This window comes from Eptatretus burgeri, chromosome 16 (genome assembly GCF_056783735.1).
Source record: "Eptatretus burgeri isolate ZD-2024b chromosome 16, Ebu_testis_v1, whole genome shotgun sequence".
NCBI lineage: Eukaryota > Metazoa > Chordata > Myxini > Myxiniformes > Myxinidae > Eptatretus > Eptatretus burgeri.
The window spans coordinates 9,249,851-9,272,267 of NC_140976.1; the positions used below are offsets into that span (position 1 = coordinate 9,249,851).

The 22,417-nt window shown below is 42.0% G+C and overlaps 1 protein-coding gene across 7 annotated transcripts in view; it reads left to right on the plus strand.

The window, feature by feature from the left end:
- The window catches only part of LOC147010459 (uncharacterized), a 153,681-nt gene that overhangs the window by 83,041 nt on the left and 48,223 nt on the right, over positions 1–22,417 (plus strand). For 2 of the 7 annotated variants that reach the window (XM_085858783.1, XM_085858784.1), the window contains exon 2: positions 126–237. The exons of the other annotated variants lie outside the window; for them this stretch is intronic. The gene's annotated coding sequence lies outside the window, so the exon portion shown is untranslated. The remainder of the gene's footprint in view (positions 1–125; positions 238–22,417) is intronic. 7 annotated transcript variants of the gene reach the window in all.

Sequence of the window (22,417 nt, forward strand, 5' to 3'; positions counted from 1 at the left end):
GAGAGAGAGAGAGAGAATGAGAGAATGAGAGAATGAGAGAGAGAGAATGAGAGGAAATATGAATGCACCGACATAACCTCACCCTCTCTTGGCTTGGGTCCCATTTTTTCCCGCCCATATCCCAGTCACGTGACGTGGACTCACCCAGTCTATGTGACGTCATGTTGTCAACCAATTCACGCCCATGAGATTATCGTTCCCTTGGTGGTTCCGAGCCGGCGACCTGAGCGGTGCACGGTACGTGTTTTGTTTTTTGTTTTGTTTTGTTTTGTTTTGTTTTGTTTTATTTGATTTATTAAGTGAATATTTGTTTGTGAAGACGTGATGATATTGAGGTCGTGATAAGATGAAAAGTTTGATTAATGTTGTACGAAGTGAAGAACTCACGTTTCTCTTCTCATGACTGTTTACCTCGGTCGGTTGTAGTCGGACTGATACCACAGTGTACCATGGTGTCATGCAGGATCCGTTCTGGTATTCTTGGTTAGTGGAAGGGTTGTGGATTTGAAACCCGTCAGTGTGTAGTTAAGTTTACATGAAGAGGGTTAATTATCCCAGGACTGGTATGTTTGAGCATCAATCACTTCCACTACTCCATCGTCCATACACATTTATACAGAGATTTGGGGTCTTCATCCACCATAAAGTGCAAGTTTTAGGGATTTTGGTGGATCAAGTCAGATTTCAAATATTTAAATTTTAAATAAATTTTAGATTCATCCATCGAGTGGTTCAGGAATGTTTAAAAGTAAAACAAACATTTCACGAACTGTAGTTAATAATAAAATAATTTCTCACTCGTTGGAGATTCCAGGTGAACATTTTAATATCAATTTATTAGAGAAGAACAAAATAACATGATCGAAGGTTTTTATTCCTGAGATGATCGCGGATGTGATCCCAACCTTCCCCAGGGGTCTATGATGAGGTACGGGGCCCTATGTTGGTGGGTTCCGTGGGTCGTGTTCCATGATGCCATCTTTTTGTTGGACGGATTTTCATGTTACTTCACTCCAACAAATACCTTACACGATGTGATCTGTTTTGGCTCAAGTTATTCCAATGGAGCCGCTGGACAAAAACATCCTCACTATAATTCATGGACCGATGTTTGTGTGTTTCTGGGTTTGTTACCTCCACCACCGAAGGTGAAGTAGGTGATATTTTCACCCCTTTTTGTCGGTTTGTTTGTTACCTTCACCACCAGAGGTGATGGAGGGTAGGTATGTTTTCACTCCTCTCTGTCTGTTTGTTTATTTATATTTTCATTTGCAGATGCTTTCCAATGTTTCAGTGATTTTTTTTTCCCGGTGTATGTATCGGCTTTGATGTCCATCGGCACGCAAAATTTCAGCTTTATATATATTTATATATGTAACATATATACACACATACATAAGCGGGGTGTGCTTAGACATTGGGTAAGCATACGAACTGTGCTTCCCCATCGTCTCAGGTCACTCGCCTGTGTTTGATTTTTTTTTTCATTTATTTATATTTTCATTTACGGATGCTTTCGAATGGTTAGGTGATTTTTGCTTGTGTATTAGCTTTGATGTCCGTTGGCAAACAAAATTACTGTGCTTCCCCTTTTTCTCAGGTCGCTCACCTACATTTTTTTCATTTATTTATTTTCATTTTTGGATGCTGTCTGACAATTACGTGATTTTTTTTTTATTTTCATGGTGTACCAGTTTCAATGTCCATTGGCACACAAAATTCCAGCTTTCTCCGTAACCTGGAAGATACCGATCTGGAATATCAGTGAGTGAGTGGGTCAGACAGTGGTGAGAAAGAGCTTTATATTTTATATATATATGTATATGTATATATATATATATATATATATATATATATATATATATATATATATATATATCTGTTCCTGAAATACAGCCAACATGCAAGCGCAAACATTTTAGGGCCACCTTACTCACCATTCTCCTGCGGTGTGCAGTATCAAGTTTCGTTCAAATCGGGCAACAAAATTTTTTTTTAAAAATCAATTCCCGATTCAGTCAAGTACTCTTTGCGAGTATTTGATCAATGTAAACAACCTCAGCGGTCTAGTTTGCTGGAGCTATCTTTTTTTTTTCTTCAAATGATTTTTTTCATCAACCGCTGTCACAACGGGTTCACAGGTCATCTAGTAACATATTAAAAGTCATGGGAAAATGATATGATAGAGGATAGAAAGTTTCTTTGCTGATTACTTTGAGAGTGAGAAGAAGAAGAAGAAGAATTAGAAGAAGAGCAGATCAGCAAGGAAATCTGGCACAGGTGGAGGCCATTCAGCCCATCATACCTGCACAAACCCCACACCAACCCATCGACACAAGATTAAAGGAAGAAAATACAAAAAAATGTTTTTAAATAATGAACGATTTTTTTTTTTAAGTGTCTAGTTTTTGTATTTATTTTTTCTTCCTCACAGGGGGCGGGACATGGGATTGGTTAAAAACACACAACATCAACCAAACAACCCCCCCCCCCCCCCCTTGACGAGACCCCCATCAACAGCACTCGGTACACATGCACACAATCACCCATCAGTGTTCAAACTACCTCAAAGTCTTGTCAACATCCCCATACCCCTCCATAACTTCCAGATACATATCGAATTAAAATTTAAACTTATCTATTATTTCTACTGCTACTACCTTTCCAGGGAGACCTATTTGGTTTTGGTATTTGGTTAGCTCAATGGCACCTGCATAGCCCCACAGAGCTCAATTTTTCATTTCCGTCCCAAGGTCAAGGCCACAAGGTCACGAACTTAGAAAATTGCGAATTGTGTTTTTAGGGGGTAGCCAATTTCGATTTGCATCTTCTCCTAGGCCCGAGGGGGTTTGTCGAATCTGGCAGGGGTTTCGGTATTTGGTTAGCCCAATGGCACCTGCATAGCCACACAGAGCTCGATTTTTCATTTTCGTCCCAAGTTCAAGGTCACAAGGTCACGAACTTAGAAAATTTCGAATTTTGACATAAAAATCTTACGACCGCCCAACCTTTGAGAGCTGGGATGACAATAGTTTTTATGCATAATCTTGAGGACATTCCCCACCTAAAGTCATGAAACCATTTTGCTCTATCTCAAACACCTTGCCCGTGGCGTCCCCTTAAAGTTTGTTTTTACGCTGATGTCATCAAAGTATGGATAATCCGAGGAGTGCGAAATGCCATATAGCCAATATGACGTTATATTGTTCCTGGAATGTTCCAGAGGAAGTTTTGCACCAAAGGTCATAATCCTTGACCTTTGACCTTTAAAGTTCACAAAGGTCAAATTTTCAAAGTTGTGGGAATCGAACCGGGTTTTCGACCTTCTTCGACAAAGTAACTCCATTAAGCTATAGCACGTTTCCTGTTTCCTTATTGTAATGTCTACAACATTGTTTTGTGACCTTTAAAGGTTATGCAAAGGTAAAATTTTTAAAGTTGTTGAACGAAACCGGGTTTTCGACATTTTGCAGCTAATAACCTGTCACTCGTACCACATCATGTTGATCATTTTTATAACTTGGTCATACATTATCACATTGTCTCATCCTTGACTTTTGAAACAATCAACATCGTTAAATACCGCTCATGAACCATCGTCGTCTTCAGACTTGTACCTTCTTAAATTCTAGATATACTATGTCCACTGCCTTTCCCTCATCCACCCAGACACTGCTTCATGGAACTCTAAAAGATTTGTTAAACAGGCACTACCTTTGGTAAAGCCATGCTGACTACCTTAAATTAGTTTGTATTTGTTTAAATGGTTCCTCATCTGGTCCTGAATTAATGTCTCCATCACCTTCCCCACAACTGAAGTCAAACTCACAGGTCTATAGTTTCCCAATTCTCTCTGTATTCTTTATTAAATAATGGTGATACATTTGCTCCTGTCCAATCCTTCGGTACCTCTCCTGACTCCAGGAACTATTGAAAATATCCGTTAACATCTCGCTTACCTGCTCAGCCACATCCATCAATACTCTCAGGTGCATATTATCTGGACCCGGAGCCTTATCTACTCTTAGATTACTTTGCTGTTCCTTTACTTCCTCCACTCCAACCTGGATCTTCTGTAAAAGCCCTTCCTCACCTCCTTGATCGATACTCTCAGCTCTTGGTAATTCTCCTGACTGTTCTTGTGTAAAAGTTGAAGAAAAATACCTGTTTAATAAGCCTGCCATCTCACTTTCATCACTAACCACTCTCCAGGTGCTATTCCTCTTTGCCCCCAACTGGTCCTAACCTGTTCTTTTCCCCTGGTATGTTTAAAGAAAGCCTTGTTATTATGTTTAATATTCTTAGCCATGTCCTTCTCGTACTCTCTTTTGGCTTGCCGAGTTATTTTCTTCACTTGCCTCTGTTTACTCTGATAGTGATATAAATATAACTCCAGTCCTGTTGTTGTAAACCGAATAAATACTTTTTGCTTCTCCTTAATAGTCTTCCTTATCTCATGACTCAACCACACTGGTCTCTTTCTACTTCTAGTTTTAGACCTCATTGGAATGTACTTACTCTGCACTCTACACATTTGGTCCTTGAAGGTTTCCCATTTCTCTGATACTGATTGTCCTGTTGTTAGAGTCTCCCAATCTACATCACCAAATTCTCTCCTCATACCCTCAAAGTTTACCTTCCTGAAATCTAATAGCCTTACCCTACTATCCTGAACTCTAACCCTTAACAAAATCTTTGCACACACAAAATTATGGTTACTTGCTCCTCAATGCTCCCCGACTTTCACCTCCTCCACCATATTGGGATCGTTCCATTAAAGGAGGTCTAACACTGCACTCCCCCCTCATGGGCTTATCTACAAACTGGGTTAAAAAGCAATCCTGGACTAAAACTAGGAAATCCTCATCCACTCTGCCCTTTCCCTGTTCCTGGACCCAATCTATCCCTGACAAGTTAAAATCCCCCATAATTCTTAAATTATTTTACATTCTTCATGTACACCTCCTTCCTCCTCTTCCTTCCCACCCAGAGCCCTATAAAAGCATCCTACCAGGATCTTACTGTTTTTACAATCTCTAATCTCTCCCCACACAGAATCCTCAACATTTATTCCTTCCTTCATGTCGCCCCTTTCTCCTGATGTAACCCATGTTTCTCTTTGCCTCTTGACACACGTTTCGGTTCTGGGAGAACTGAACAGTGGGATGACACAAAGAGCATTGTAACAAATAGCTCACACTGTGAATCATTCATCATATTTCAGGTTTTAACTTGTTAAGGTTAAAAAAAAAATGCTGGTAGTTATGCCTCTGGTGATGAACATGCACGATCGGAGTCTCAACAGGTGTGGTTTCGGATTCCAATTTCGAGCAGACAAAGCTTTCAGGTTCAGCTGCATTCTTCGTTGTTTACAGGAACTATTTTATAAATAATTCATCAGTATTTTCCGAGAAAATGTTTTAATATGACAAAGATGGTGTATGAAATATTCCACATGTAAAGGAACATGCCAAAGATCGTGGTTTTCTCATGTTTATTAACCAGAAACTTTTTTATATTCCCTTGTGCCTTGAAATAAATGTGATTAAAATGTCTTGTCTTGAAAAGACGAAGTATGTATGTTAGTTAAGAGTTAACAATCCATCAGGTTTAATAACTAACCAAGGGAGTACAGTTTAGGTTATGATGTTTTTATTTTGATGTACTGCACTCATCATGGAGTGGACGAAGCACTTCATTGGCAAGGGTTATCCTGGGTGGTTTGCCATTGCTTTCCCAGCATTGTTTGACCTTTCTAAACGTTCTCAAACCTTTTAAATGGTTGACTTCAAGCAAGGAAGCAACAAATACCATTTTTTAAGTTTTTGGTTTCACTCAGTCAAGGTTTGAACCACTGACCTCCCAGATTTAGAGAAGAACCTCTCACCATTTCACCACCCAGTGTGGTTATGGTGGATTTTTTTCCCCACACTATAAAAGGAGCTTTGAGTGTGTTCGTCTGTTTCTATACTCCATGTACGTTTAAGGTTCCAGAGGCCTCTTTTGTGAGGCTTGCATTTTCCGACTCAAAGCTTCATCTCAACTCAAATTCGACATCCAATTTCATTTTCCATCTTGGTTCAGATGGTTTAAGACCCGGTTTCAAAAAACAGGGAAGAAAATCGTACGGATAGTTTTTAAAAGGTAAAATGCATTTTCGTCACCATTTTTGGTCGTGAACGATGCAGATCGGTGAGAGAAGGGGAGGGGAGTGGGACAGAGGGGAACAGAGTGAGGGGAGGAAGAAGGGAATGAGTGAGGGGAGGGAGGGGAGGGAGAAGGGAATGAGTGATGGGAGGGAGAAGGGAATGAGTGATGGGAGGGACAAGGGAATGAGTGAGGGGAGGGAGAAGGGAATGGGTGAGGGGAGGGAGAAGGGAATGGGTGAGGGGAGGGAGAAGGGAATGAGTGATGGGAGGGAGAAGGGAATGAGTGATGGGAGGGAGAAGGGAATGAGTGGGGGGAGGGAGAAGGGAATGAGTGAGGAAGGGAGAAGGGAATGAGTGAGGAAGGGAGAAGGGAATGAGTGATGGGAGGGAGAAGGGAATGAGTGATGGGAGGGAGAAGGGAATGACTGATGGGAGGGAGAAGGGAATGAGTGATGGGAGGGAGAAGGGAATGAGAGGGGGGAGGGAGAAGGGAATGAGTGAGGAAGGGAGAAGGGAATGAGTGAGGGGAGGGAGAAGGGAATGAGTGAGGGGAGGGAGAAGGGATTACTTTTGTACTTACTTGTATTCCTTAGAAAAGGACCAAATTAAAGAGAAAATAAAAGGATTAACTGGAATGTGGCATGGAAAGAAAATCCAAATGAAGGCAATCTCAGTTCCTTCCAAAAACCTCAGAACAAGTGTATGTTGACCTCGGTAGAGCCAGAAAACAACATGTTTAAACTCTCAAACCTGTCTCCCTCCTCCAAATCCTGTTGGCATCTAGTTAAGTCAGCTTCTGGTGTATGGTCCCCCTCCATCCCCTCTCTTACCTCAAACGGCCGCACAGCTGAAACTACACATGAAAAGGCTGAATGCCTAAACTCGGTGTTTGCATCTAAATCTTGTGTCCAAAACCCATCACTTTCTGTACCCACCTTACCCAGTCACACCCAGTGGTTCCTGAACTCCGTGTCCTTTTCTCCTGACAAGGTGGAGAGCTTGCAGTCAAACCTCCAATCAGATTCTGCAACCGGTCCAGATGGCATCAGCCCACGTGTCCTAAAAACCTGCTCTGCTGCTCTTGCTCACCCTCTCTCTGTTCTATTCACCCTCTCATTTGCTCAAGGTCATATGCCATCTGCTTCGAAATCAGCAATCATTACCGCTCTGCATAAAAATGGTGCAAAAATAGATCCTGACTACTACAGAGCAATCAGCCTTCTCCCAATCATCAGCAAAGTTGCGGAATCCATCATCGCTTCAACCATAAATCCTTCCTCTTCTCCAATGGCTTGCTTTACGATCATCAATTTGGATTCAGACCAGGTCACTCTACCCTGGATATGCTGATTCTGCTCCCCCAACAATGGATGGAGATCCTCAATGCCAGACATGAAATCTGAGCCATCTTCCTCTACATATAGTGTGCTTTTGTTATGGTCTGGCAGCCGGCCCTTCTCACCAAACTCTCTTCCGATGGTATTCAAGGACATCTCCACTCATGGCTCACAGACTTGCTCTCCTGTCACCCCAAAGGTCAGGTCAGGAATGGGAGCATGTGTTGGAGCAGTGTGTCGCTGCATCCACTTTCCGCCGGTACTCCAGTGGCCTCCGTCTGGCCATCCCTCGGCAGATGCCTGGCCCATCCCCATCTTCTTGAGATGCTGATCAACCTGCTTCAACCATGAGGCACATGGTTGGCCCATTGGCCTCCTCCACTCACAAGGCTCCCTCGCTGAGAGAATCTGGTGAGCAGGGTCAGTGTCAGGAAAGTGAGCCACATGTACAGACAGCCGCAGCTGATGCTCACGGACTATGAAGGTAACAAATCTCATTTGAGTCTCTCTCAGCAACCACTTGTTGGACACCGCTTGTTGAAATCCTGGATCTTAGTTTTGACCCAGGAAACCTGTAATCCCAGTGGCTTTGACTCCTCATTCAGCACCTCGAGGGCCCCAAAAGGATATCTAAAGTCTCTGCAAAGATGACTGCATCATCTGCAAAATCAAGGTCTGAGATCTTGACATTCCCAAACGATGCACCGCAGCTTGATCTCTCCGACATCCTCCCCAGAATCCATTCCATACAAGTGTTGAAAAGTGTGGTGTCAGTTCACTCCCCTGACGAACTCCAATAACAAGTGGAAATAAGTCAGAGATGGTACCACCACATCTCACAGCACTCTCAGTACCAGAGTATTATTCAGACATCAGATCGATCCGTTTTGCTGGCACCCCCAAAGCAGCGTCACCCCTCGTTAGTTGTTGCAGTCTTGTCGATCACCCTTCCCTATCCAGAGAGGGACAACAAGGCCCCTCTTCCAGTCAGTTGGGATGATGCCTGTGTCCCAGGCAGAGCACAGAACTGCATGCAACGACACAAATGAAGCATTTCCACCAGCCTTGAGAAGTTCAGCATGGATGCCACAGATTCCTGGAGCATTATCACATTTCAACCGGTTCACCCCAACCTGTGTTTCCACAAACAAAGGTGGACCACAGTTGATTGGAGGGTCTGCAATGGAGATTGTAACACCCCTGATATCCATCTCGAAAGCTGGTGGATCAGCCTGGTACAACCGCTCAAAGTAGCCGGCCCAGCAGGCCTTCACTTTGGACTCCCCTGTCAAGCGCCCACCACCCTCTACTCTAACTGCAGTACACCGATGGCAGTATTTTCCATCCAGAGGGCTCACTTGGGCGGCCGCCTAAGTCAATTTCTGGCCGCCAAAACAGCTTTTAAATTAAAAAAAAATAGATTTTAAATATGTATGGTGAAGATACATACATGTTAAATATAAGATATGTTGTAAGTGAGAATTTTTTTTACAAAATTGGTGATGCCAAGATACAAATTGTGTCTCTACTTGCATGATCAGAATGCCCCAGAATGCACCTACGAGCATCTAAAATTGCTAAATTCCCTGGGGGAGAAACCCCAGACCCCCCCCCCGAAAGTGAAAGGGGGGAGACCCCGCTCTGCCCCCCCCCCGTGCCCACTCATCGTGGCCACAAAATTATACATGTTCGCAGTTTTACCCAAGTCATTTTAAAACCCAGGGTAAACCCTGCGAGGGATGGGCTTGGATGAACGCAATGCATGAATTCCCCTGGAAGCAGGATGAGAATCACTTGACCACAGGTGATGCTCTCTCCCCTCATAGATTCCTCGCAAATAGGCCTCCTTGGCCACCCTTCGTGTACGTATGGTTTTACACCTCAGCTCCCTGAACAGCTCAGCTCTGCCATTCAGCCTGGCCCTGCGACTCTGGGCAATGGTATCCAGTGTCCTTTGAGTGATGAAATTCTTCTTTGTCCTCGGTGAGTGATGGAAGAAATCTTCCAGCAACATCAAGGACGGTGGTCTTGAGGGCACTCCCTTTGTCTGTTTTTGTGACTAAGTCTCAAACTCCATGGCACTGCCAAGCTAAACAGGGGGTGCAGCGCTGGCTAACCCACAGAGCCAATTAGTGGGACAAAAACTTCCCAGCTATCGATTATGAACACACTTTTCCAGACCAATGAAGGAAAGGACATCCAAGACAAATCTGAAAGTGTAACAACTATTTATTTGCACACAAACAAGCAAGCAAAATTCATGCAATGTATCTGGCTTAAATCTTCCGATCATAAATTGTCTCTATTTCATTCTTGCATTGCACTTGAAATTTCCTCTTGTACTCAATTCCTTCTGATTGAATATAGTATTAATTATGGTGGCGTTCATCGTCGTTGGTTGATTTGTTTGGAACACTGAATTCCAGGAAGAACCACTACAGATTACTGATTTTGGCTTTATCGCTGTGTGAATCTCTCGAGTGATCCATTATCAAAGTACAGACTGTACATTGCCCTTTCCAAGACAGATTTGTGCCTCATAGTAATCCTGCCAGAAAGTAAAGTTTGATAAAAATGACAGGAACTGAGGAACAATAGCTGTTCATGCTACCGCCAGTCATTGAGAAAATTTGTCATCCAACCAGGTTCAAGTCGTAATAATAGCCAAAATATCGATATTGTAGCTTTCAAGTTCATCTCAGATTATAAGGAATGTCTCCATCTATGATCTCAGTAAAGTCCAAGGTCGTGGATGGCATACATTTTGAACAATGAGTTTTTTTAGCTTGCCTGGGTTGATCGGTGCCTATCTCGCACTGAGTGCACGGACACTGCTCGCGTTCGCTTGGTGGGCAAGTTGGCACCTGCTCGCAAGTTGGCCAGATTCGCTTTACATATGGAACTGGATGAAACTATTTTATAAATTCTTGAAAACTACCATGAAAAGGCAAGGTTTTATTCTGGTATTAAGAAATTCTGGAGAATTGAAAATTCCAAACCTAAAATTGAAAGCATCCACAACATTAATAACAAGGGAAAGGCTAAATGTTTCTCAAACTGATTTTTTTTTTCCCCATTATGTACAAACATTCCACATAACAAGCTCGTAACCGCATTGGACAGAGTGGTAGATAAAGCATTTGTGGGAGTTAATAAAGTATACATTAAAGTCTGTCAAGAAGAGAGGAAACATCTTTATATTCATTGATGAATTACTATCAATTAATGATGGGTTTGTGTTTGATCAGCTTCATGATGATATTGTCACGGATCTGGGGTTTGAGGCTTGCCACAAGGGGAAGCACTCGGGTCCCTGCCAAATGTCCAGTCCTGACACTGCTGGGCACAGTTAACTCCATGCACCGGCAGGTTGCTCCGCAACCACGAACACGGATTGGTAACGGCAAATCTGGGCAGGGTTATATTACTTTCTATGATACCTTACCTCTGGAGGGCCAGCGAATAAGGGTCACGTGCATTCAGTGTACACTCTGATTACTGCCGAGCATTTCAGTGAGTGTGCACTGGCTAACAAAGCAAATTATTGGGGTACAACTTTCCGTCTAACGAGACTTGCGCACTGTGTCAGAACAATAAAGGAAAAGACAACCGAGGCAGATTGGAAATAACACCAAACAATTATTTATTACAAACACACAAGCAAGCAATCATTTAAAAGCAAGTATTTATAAACAAGAAATTAAAAAGGAACATAAGCCGAATTTGGTGGTACTCCTCCATTGAGGGCTCGATTTACAGATAGGGTACCCTTTTATCTAACACATTGAGCTCTTTTTAATATCAAAGAAACTACATATCCAATCAATTAAGGTCGGCCTGACACACATTGTATCAACTTTTTTACAAACACATTGTGATTTATCAGATCACAAGCTTGAGAAAAATCTGTTACAACGACCGAGCTGTGACTTCGTTGTTTATCAGCATGCTTGTGTTAATTATTCATCAACTTTACAAGGTAGTGTGAAGTGGAATAACCTGATCAGTAACCAAACTGATTGATATCAATATTGTCTTTGATGTTACTGAGTATCCATTGAGTTGTTAAGATTTCGCTAATTTGGCAAAGTGATCAGTCAAGGTTATTGGTCTGAGTTTATTCCAAACTGGTCTGGAAGTCTTAGGGATTGGGACAATAGTTCCTTTTTTTTTACTGTGCTGGAACAGTTTCCTCTTTAAATGAAGAATTTATGATATCCGTGAATGGGGCACGAAATTCACAAGGAAATTCACGAATCAAACGGGCTGGGATTCCATCAGGACCATAAGATATATTGTGATTGATGTGCTTTAGGACTTGGTGGACTTCATGTTCCTCTACTGTGCATCTAGAAATGAGTGTCGATCAATCTAAAGGAGTAACATCCTTCGCAATTTCCACAAAGTGGTTGTTGATGCAGTTGTTTATCGCCTGGTCATCGTCGAGGTCGACATGAGGGGGTGATTCAGTGGTCGGGTTGGAACTGACTCCTGCAATCCTTATCCAGATTTGTCGGTACCACTCTGCGGGGTTTGAAGATTTGAGATTTCGAACTCTATCATGATAGAAATGCTGTTTGGCCTGAACAATCAATTTAGAAATTTTATTCCTCACTTTCTTCCATTGCTAATTTCACTGATCAAACACAAACCCAGCATTAATATTACCTCCATTAACAGATTAACAATATGGCAGAATAAAAGCTGTAAATTCTGAGTGGAACAAAGTCCTGAACTCATGGACTTGGTTCAGTAAAGCACGTCATCTGGGACCGGCCGTCGGTTTGCCGCCGAATGCTGCTGATTATGATGTCATTGATTCACTCTGAAAATTCTATCTATATTCGATTTTTTTGAATTCGCTATCAACTGCATAAGTACATGGAGCACATAATGTTAAGATTTCGGAAGTATGAACAGAATATGTTCGGAGAAAAGTGTGTTCGAAGTTCCAGACATACGCCCATTATATAATTATATTATGAATATTATGCAATTCGAGTTTTTTGAATCCGCTATCACCTGCATGTCTGGTATTGGCTTAATGGTTCGGGTGGTGGGCTTTGGATCCTAGGGTCCTGAGTTCAAATCCCGCTCGGCTGTTGAATTAATACCAGGTGGGGTTAACTTGGCTTCTCATCCTTTCGAGGTCGATAAAATGAATGCCAGCTTGCTGGTATACTGTGTCAGAGTGGCGACCCGTCCAGGATTGTGCCCAATAGTCATGGAGACTGCTTGAGCAGCACCAACGCTCTGCACAGAGTATGGTTGCAATCTCCTCCTATCACCTGCGTAAATGCATGGAAGAACATAACGTGAAGACTTTGGAAGTATGAACAGAATATGTTCAGAGAAAAGTGTATTAGAACTTCCAGGCTTATGCCCATTATATTATGAGATGATGATATCTGATTCACCTGATGATCCAAGATGAGATTAAAGGTAAGGTGGTTCCAGGTGTTCTTGCACCCCCGTGCTTCAGTCATCCATGGTGTTCGGTTTCACAGGTTCCTGCCCTGAGGTCATTAAACATACCCGAGTACCGACCGGTATCACATCCTGATTCCTTACACAGGTACGTTGTCGGTCCTCTGTTGGATGTTCATTAGATATACCTGAGTACACACCGGGATCACATCTTTATGATTCCTTACACTTTATTATCGGTTCGGGAATCGATCCCAGACTGCTTGTACCAATCGGAGAGTTATACTCAAGTCGGGAATAGAACCCAGACTGTATAAATCAAAGTTAATAATTGGGTCGGGAATCAAACCGAGACGGCCTGCTTATAATCGGGTTGGAAATCGAACCCACACTGCACCCAACCCAGACTGTATCAAACAGAGTTTATTATCGGTCGGGAATCGAACCCACACTGTATCAAACAGTGTTTTTAATCGGGTCAGGAATCGAAACAAGACTATCAAATAGAGTTTGTAATCGGGTCGGGAATCGAACCAAGACTGTATCAAACAGTGTTTTTAATCGGGTCGGGAATCGAACCAAGACTGTATCAATCAGACAACTTTTTAATCGGGTCAGAAACCGAACCCAGACTGTATCAATCAGAGAACTTTTAATCGGGTCAGAAACCGAACCCAGACTGTATCAAACAGAGTTTATAATCGGCTCGGGAATCGAACCAAGACTGTACCAATCAGAGAGCTTTTAATCGGGTCAGAAATCGAACCCAGACTGTATCAAACAGAGTTTATAATCGGGTCAGGAATCGAACCCAGACTGTATCAAACACAGTTTATAATTGGGTCATGAATCGAACCAAGACTGTATCAAACAGAGTTTATAATCGGGTCAGGAATCGAACCAAGACTGTATCAAACAGAGTTTATAATTGGGTCGGGAATCGAACCAAGACTGTATCAAACACAGTTTATAATTGGGTCATGAATCGAACCAAGACTGTATGAAACAGAGTTTTTAATCGGGTCAGGAATCGAACCCAGACTGTATCAAACAGAGTTTATAATCGGGTCTGGAATCGAACCAAGACTGTATCAAACAGAGTTTTTAATCGGGTCAGGAATCGAACCCAGACTGTATCAAACAGAGTTTATAATCGGGTCGGAAATCGAACCAAGACTGTATCAAACAGAGTTTTTAATCGGGTCAGGAATCGAACCCAGACTGTATCAAACAGAGTTTATAATCGGGTCTGGAATCGAACCAAGACTGCATCAAACACAGTTTATAATTGGGTCAGGAATCGAAACAAGACTATCAAACAGTTTATAATTGGGTCAGGAATCGAACCAAGACTGTATCAAACAGAGTTTATAATCGGATCTGGAATCGAACCAAGACTGTATCAAACAGAGTTTATAATTGGGTCAGGAATCGAACCAAGACTGCATCAAACACAGTTTATAATTGGGTCAGGAATCGAACCAAGACTATCAAACAGAGTTTATAATTGGGTCAGGAATCGAACCAAGACTGTATCAAACAGAGTTTATAATCGGGTCTGGAATCGAACCAAGACTGTATCAAACAGAGTTTTTAATCGGGTCAGGAATCGAACCCAGACTGTATCAAACACAGTTTATAATCGGGTCGGAAATCGAACCAAGACTGTATCAAACAGAGTTTATAATCGGGTCAGGAATCGAACCCAGATTGCATCAAACAGATTTTATAATCGGGTCGGGAATCGAACCCAGACTGTATCAAACAGAGTTTATAATCGGGTCTGGAATCGAATCAAGACTGCATCAAACAGAGTTTATAATTGGGTCAGGAATCGAACCAAGACTGTATCAAACACAGTTTATAATTGGGTCAGGAATCGAACCAAGACTGCATCAAACAGAGTTTATAATTGGGTCAGGAATCGAACCAAGACTGTATCAAACACAGTTTATAATTGGGTCAGGAATCGAACCAAGACTGCATCAAACACAGTTTATAATTGGGTCAGGAATCGAACCAAGACTATCAAACAGAGTTTATAATTGGGTCAGGAATCGAACCAAGACTGTATCAAACAGAGTTTATAATCGGATCTGGAATCGAACCAAGACTGTATCAAACAGAGTTTATAATTGGGTCAGGAATCGAACCAAGACTGCATCAAACAGAGTTTATAATCGGGTCAGGAATCGAACCAAGACTGTATCAAACAGAGTTTATAATCGGGTCAGGAATCGAACCAAGACTGCATCAAACAGAGTTTATAATCGGGTCTGGAATCGAACCCAGACTGTGTCAAACAGAGTTTATAATCGGGTCGGGAATCGAACCCAGACTGCATCAAACACAGTTTATAATCGGGTCGGGAATCGAACCAAGACTGTATCAAACACAGTTTATAATCGGGTCGGGAATCGAACCCAGACTGTATCAAACAGCGTTTATAATCGGGTCTGGAATCGAACCAAGACTGTATCAAACACAGTTTATAATCGGGTCGGGAATCGAACCCAGACTGTACCAAACAGAGTTTATAATCGGGTCGGGAATCGAACCCAGACTGCATCAAACACAGTTTATAATCGGGTCGGGAATCGAACCAAGACTGTATCAAACACAGTTTATAATCGGGTCAGGAATCGAACCAAGACTGTATCAAACAGCGTTTATAATCGGGTCTGGAATCGAACCAAGACTGTATCAAACAGAGTTTATAATCGTGTCTGGAATCGAACCAAGACTGTATCAATCAGAGTTTATAATCGGGTCGGGAATCGAACCAAGACTGTATCAAACAGAGTTTATAATCTGGTCTGGAATCGAACCAAGACTGTGTCAAACAGAGTTTATAATCGGGTCGGGAATCGAACCCAGACTGTATCAAACAGAGTTTATAATCGGGTCGGGAATCGAACCAAGACTGTATCAAACAGAGTTTATAATCGGATCTGGAATCGAACCAAGACTGTATCAAACAGAGTTTATAATCGGGTCAGGAATCGAACCAAGACTGTATCAAACACAGTTTATAATCGGATCTGGAATCGAACCAAGACTGTATCAAACAGAGTTTATAATTGGGTCAGGAATCGAACCAAGACTGCATCAAACACAGTTTATAATCGGGTCGGGAATCGAACCAAGACTGTATCAAACAGAGTTTATAATCTGGTCTGGAATCGAACCAAGACTGTGTCAAACAGAGTTTATAATCGGGTCGGGAATCGAACCAAGACTGCATCAAACACAGTTTATAATTGGGTCAGGAATCGAACCAAGACTATCAAACAGAGTTTATAATTGGGTCAGGAATCGAACCAAGACTGTATCAAACAGAGTTTATAATCGGGTCTGGAATCGAACCAAGACTGCATCAAACACAGTTTATAATTGGGTCAGGAATCGAACCAAGACTGTATCAAACAGAGTTTATAATCGGGTCAGGAATCGAACCCAGACTGTATCAAACACAGTTTATAATCGGGTCGGAAATCGAACCAAGACTGTATCAAACAGAGTTTATAATCGGGTCAGGAATCGAACCCAGATTGCATCAAACAGATTTTATAATCGGGTCGGGAATCGAACCCAGACTGTATCAAACAGAGTTTATAATCGGGTCTGGAATCGAACCAAGACTGCATCAAACAGAGTTTATAATTGGGTCAGGAATCGAACCAAGACTGTATCAAACACAGTTTATAATTGGGTCAGGAATCGAACCAAGACTGCATCAAACACAGTTTATAATTGGGTCAGGAATCGAACCAAGACTGCATCAAACAGAGTTTATAATTGGGTCAGGAATCGAACCAAGACTGTATCAAACAGAGTTTTTAATCGGGTCAGGAATCGAACCAAGACTGTATCAAACAGAGTTTATAATCGGGTCAGGAATCGAACCAAGACTGTATCAAACAGTTTATAATCGGGTCAGGAATCGAACCAAGACTGTATCAAACAGAGTTTATAATCGGGTCAGGAATCGAACCAAGACTGTATCAAACAGAGAGTTTATAATCGGGTCGGAAATCGAACCAAGACTGTATCAAACAGAGTTTATAATCGGGTCAGGAATCGAACCAAGACTGCATCAAACACAGTTTATAATTGGGTCGGGAATCGAACCCAGACTGTATCAAACAGAGTTTATAATCGGGTCGGAAATCGAACCCAGACTGTATCAAACAGAGTTTATAATCGGGTCTGGAATCGAACCAAGACTGCATCAAACACAGTTTATAATTGGGTCGGGAATCGAACCAAGACTGTACCAAACAGAGTTTATAATCGGGTCAGGAATCGAACCCAGATTGCATCAAACAGATTTTATAATCGGGTCGGGAATCGAACCCAGACTGTATCAAACAGAGTTTATAATCGGGTCGGGAATCGAACCAAGACTGTATCAAACAGAGTTTATAATCGGGTCGGGAATCGAACCCAGACTGTATCAAACAGAGTTTATAATCGGGTCTGGAATCGAACCAAGACTGTATCAAACAGAGTTTATAATCGGGTCAGGAATCGAACCAAGACTGTATCAAACAGCGTTTATAATCGTGTCTGGAATCGAACCAAGACTGTATCAATCAGAGTTTATAATCGGGTCTGGAATCGAACCCAGACTGCATCAAACACAGTTTATAATCGGGTCGGGAATCGAACCAAGACTGTATCAAACACAGTTTATAATCGGGTCGGGAATCGAACCCAGACTGTATCAAACAGAGTTTTTAATCGGGTCAGGAATCGAACCAAGACTGTATCAAACAGCGTTTATAATCGGGTCTGGAATCGAACCAAGACTGTATCAAACACAGTTTATAATCGGGTCGGGAATCGAACCCAGACTGCATCAAACAGAGTTTATAATCGGGTCTGGAATCGAACCCAGACTGTGTCAAACAGAGTTTATAATCGGGTCGGGAATCGAACCCAGACTGCATCAAACACAGTTTATAATTGGGTCGGGAATCGAACCCAGACTGTATCAATCAGAGTTTATAATCGGGTCTGGAATCGAACCCAGACTGCATCAAACACAGTTTATAATCGGGTCTGGAATCGAACCCAGACTGTGTCAAACAGAGTTTATAATCGGGTCGGGAATCGAACCCAGACTGCATCAAACACAGTTTATAATCGGGTCGGGAATCGAACCAAGACTGTATCAAACAGCGTTTATAATCGTGTCTGGAATCGAACCAAGACTGTATCAAACACAGTTTATAATCGGGTCGGGAATCGAACCCAGACTGTATCAAACAGAGTTTATAATCGGGTCGGGAATCGAACCCAGACTGTATCAAACAGAGTTTATAATCGGGTCGGGAATCGAACCAAGACTGTATCAAACAGAGTTTATAATCGGGTCGGGAATCGAACCAAGACTGTATCAAACAGAGTTTATAATCGGGTCGGGAATCGAACCAAGACTGTATCAAACAGAGTTTATAATCGGGTCGGGAATCGAACCAAGACTGTATCAAACAGAGTTTATAATCGGGTCGGGAATCGAACCAAGACTGTATCAAACAGCGTTTATAATCGTGTCTGGAATCGAACCAAGACTGTATCAATCAGAGTTTATAATCGGGTCTGGAATCGAACCCAGACTGCATCAAACACAGTTTATAATCGGGTCGGGAATCGAACCCAGACTGCATCAAACACAGTTTATAATCGGGTCGGGAATCGAACCAAGACTGTATCAAACAGAGTTTTTAATCGGGTCTGGAATCGAACCAAGACTGCATCAAACACAGTATATAATTGGGTCAGGAATCGAACCAAGACTGTACCAAACAGAGTTTATAATTGGGTCAGGAATCGAACCAAGACTGTATCAAACAGAGTTTATAATCGGGTCTGGAATCGAACCAAGACTGTATCAAACAGAGTTTTTAATCGGGTCAGGAATCGAACCCAGACTGTATCAAACACAGTTTATAATCGGGTCGGAAATCGAACCAAGACTGTATCAAACAGAGTTTATAATTGGGTCAGGAATCGAACCAAGACTGTATCAAACAGCGTTTATAATCGTGTCTGGAATCGAACCCAGACTGTATCAAACAGAGTTTATAATCGGGTCAGGAATCGAACCAAGACTGTATCAAACAGCGTTTATAATCGGGTCGGGAATCGAACCCAGACTGCATCAAACACAGTTTATAATCGGGTCGGGAATCGAACCAAGACTGTATCAAACAGCGTTTATAATCGTGTCTGGAATCGAACCAAGACTGTATCAAACAGAGTTTATAATCGGGTCAGGAATCGAACCAAGACTGCATCAAACACAGTTTATAATTGGGTCGGGAATCGAACCCAGACTGTATCAAACAGAGTTTATAATCGGGTCAGGAATCGAACCAAGACTGTATCAAACAGAGTTTATAATCGGGTCGGGAATCGAACCAAGACTGTCTCAAACAGACTTTATAATCGGGTCAGGGATCGAACCAAGACTGTACCAACCAGAGTTTATAATCGGGTCGGGAATCGAACCCAGACTGTATCAAACAGAGTTTATAATCGGTTCGGGAATCGAACCAAGACTGTATCAAACAGAGATAATCGGGTCGGGAATCGAACCAAGACTGTATCAAACAGAGTTTATAATCAGGTCGGGAATCGAACCCACACTGTATCAAACAGAGTTTATAATCGGGTCGGTAATCGAACCAAGACTGTATCAAACAGAGAGTTTATAATCGGGTCGGGAATCGAACCAAGACTGTATCAAACAGAGTTTATAATCGGGTCGGGAATCGAACCAAGACTGTATCAAACAGAGAGTTTATAATCGGGTCGGGAATCGAACCAAGACTGTATCAAACAGAGAGTTTATAATCGGGTCGGGAATCGAACCAAGACTGTATCAAACAGAGAGTTTATAATCGGGTCGGGAATCGAACCCAGACTGCATCAAACACAGTTTATAATCGGGTCAGGAATCGAACCAAGACTGTATCAAACAGCGTTTATAATCGTGTCTGGAATCGAACCCAGACTGTATCAAACAGAGTTTATAATCGGGTCGGGAATCGAACCAAGACTGTATCAAACAGAGTTTATAATCGGGTCGGGAATCGAACCAAGACTGTATCAAACAGAGTTTATAATCGGGTCTGGAATCGAACCAAGACTGCATCAAACACAGTTTATAATTGGGTCGGGAATCGAACCCAGACTGTACCAAACAGAGTTTATAATCGGGTCGGGAATCGAACCCAGACTGTATCAAACAGAGTTTATAATCGGGTCAGGAATCGAACCAAGACTGTATCAAACAGCGTTTATAATCGTGTCTGGAATCGAACCCAGACTGCATCAAACACAGTTTATAATCGGGTCGGGAATCGAACCAAGACTGTATCAAACAGCGTTTATAATCGTGTCTGGAATCGAACCAAGACTGTATCAAACAGAGTTTTTAATCGGGTCAGGAATCGAACCCAGACTGTATCAAACACAGTTTATAATCGGGTCGGAAATCGAACCAAGACTGTATCAAACAGAGTTTATAATTGGGTCAGGAATCGAACCAAGACTGTATCAAACACAGTTTATAATTGGGTCTGGAATCGAACCAAGACTGCATCAAACAGAGTTTATAATTGGGTCAGGAATCGAACCAAGACTGTATCAAACAGAGTTTATAATTGGGTCTGGAATCGAACCCAGACTGCATCAAACACAGTTTATAATCGGGTCGGGAATCGAACCCAGACTGTATCAAATACAGTTTATAATTGGGTCTGGAATCGAACCCAGACTGTATCAATCAGAGTTTATAATCGGGTCTGGAATCGAACCCAGACTGTATCAAACAGAGTTTATAATCGGGTCTGGAATCGAACCAAGACTGTATCAGAGTTTATAATCGGGTCTGGAATCGAACCAAGACTGCATCAAACAGAGTTTATAATCGGGTCGGGAATCGAACCCAGACTGTATCAAACAGAGTTTATAATCGGGTCGGGAATCGAACCCAGACTGTATCAAACAGAGTTTATAATCGGGTCGGGAATCGAACCAAGACTGTATCAAACACAGTTTATAATCGGGTCGGGAATCGAACCCAGACTGTATCAAACAGAGTTTATAATCGGGTCGGGAATCGAACCAAGACTGTATCAAACAGAGTTTATAATCGGGTCTGGAATCGAACCAAGACTGCATCAAACAGAGTTTATAATCGGGTCGGGAATCGAACCAAGACTGTATCAAACAGAGTTTATAATCGGGTCAGGAATCGAACCAAGACTGCATCAAACAGAGTTTATAATTGGGTCAGGAATCGAACCAAGACTGTATCAAACAGAGTTTATAATTGGGTCTGGAATCGAACCAAGACTGTATCAGAGTTTATAATCGGGTCTGGAATCGAACCCAGACTGCATCAAACACAGTTTATAATCGGGTCGGGAATCGAACCCAGACTGTATCAAACAGAGTTTATAATCGGGTCGGGAATCGAACCAAGACTGTATCAAACAGAGTTTATAATCGGGTCTGGAATCGAACCAAGACTGTATCAAACAGAGTTTATAATCGGGTCGGGAATCGAACCAAGACTGTATCAAACAGCGTTTATAATCGTGTCTGGAATCGAACCAAGACTGTATCAATCAGAGTTTGTAATCGGGTCGGGAATCGAACCAAGACTATCAAACAGAGTTTATAATTGGGTCTGGAATCGAACCCAGACTGCATCAAACAGAGTTTATAATCGGGTCGGGAATCGAACCAAGACTGTATCAAACAGCGTTTATAATCGTGTCTGGAATCGAACCAAGACTGTATCAATCAGAGTTTATAATCGGGTCTGGAATCGAACCCAGACTGCATCAAACACAGTTTATAATCGGGTCGGGAATCGAACCCAGACTGTATCAAATACAGTTTATAATTGGGTCTGGAATCGAACCCAGACTGTATCAATCAGAGTTTATAATCGGGTCTGGAATCGAACCCAGACTGCATCAAACACAGTTTATAATCGGGTCTGGAATCGAACCCAGACTGTGTCAAACAGAGTTTATAATCGGGTCGGGAATCGAACCCAGACTGCATCAAACACAGTTTATAATCGGGTCGGTAATCGAACCCTGTTCCTTTTATATTATTTCCAGATTATGAAACAATCCTGGAAGTTCAAAACCGATCTGAGAATCCAATTATCGTTTTGTTTAATGGATTAAACACTGGGTGGATGATGTGATGTGAGTGTTGTCGGTTCGAATCCTGTTGTTTTGTACTTTATCATATAATTTATGGAGAATAACAATGTTGCCTTTGTTGATAATAACTTTAAGAATTGAAACGTTTTTTGTTTTTAATCTGTGACTTTTCTTCCAGAGACGTTCTCTCTGTGTTTAATAAATTAATAAAGTTACCGAACTTGTGCCTGTTTTCCTGTTTTGTGCAAAAATAATTCAGAAGTGAAACCTTTCCTGAGATTGTGACACAATCACACAAACACGTACAGGT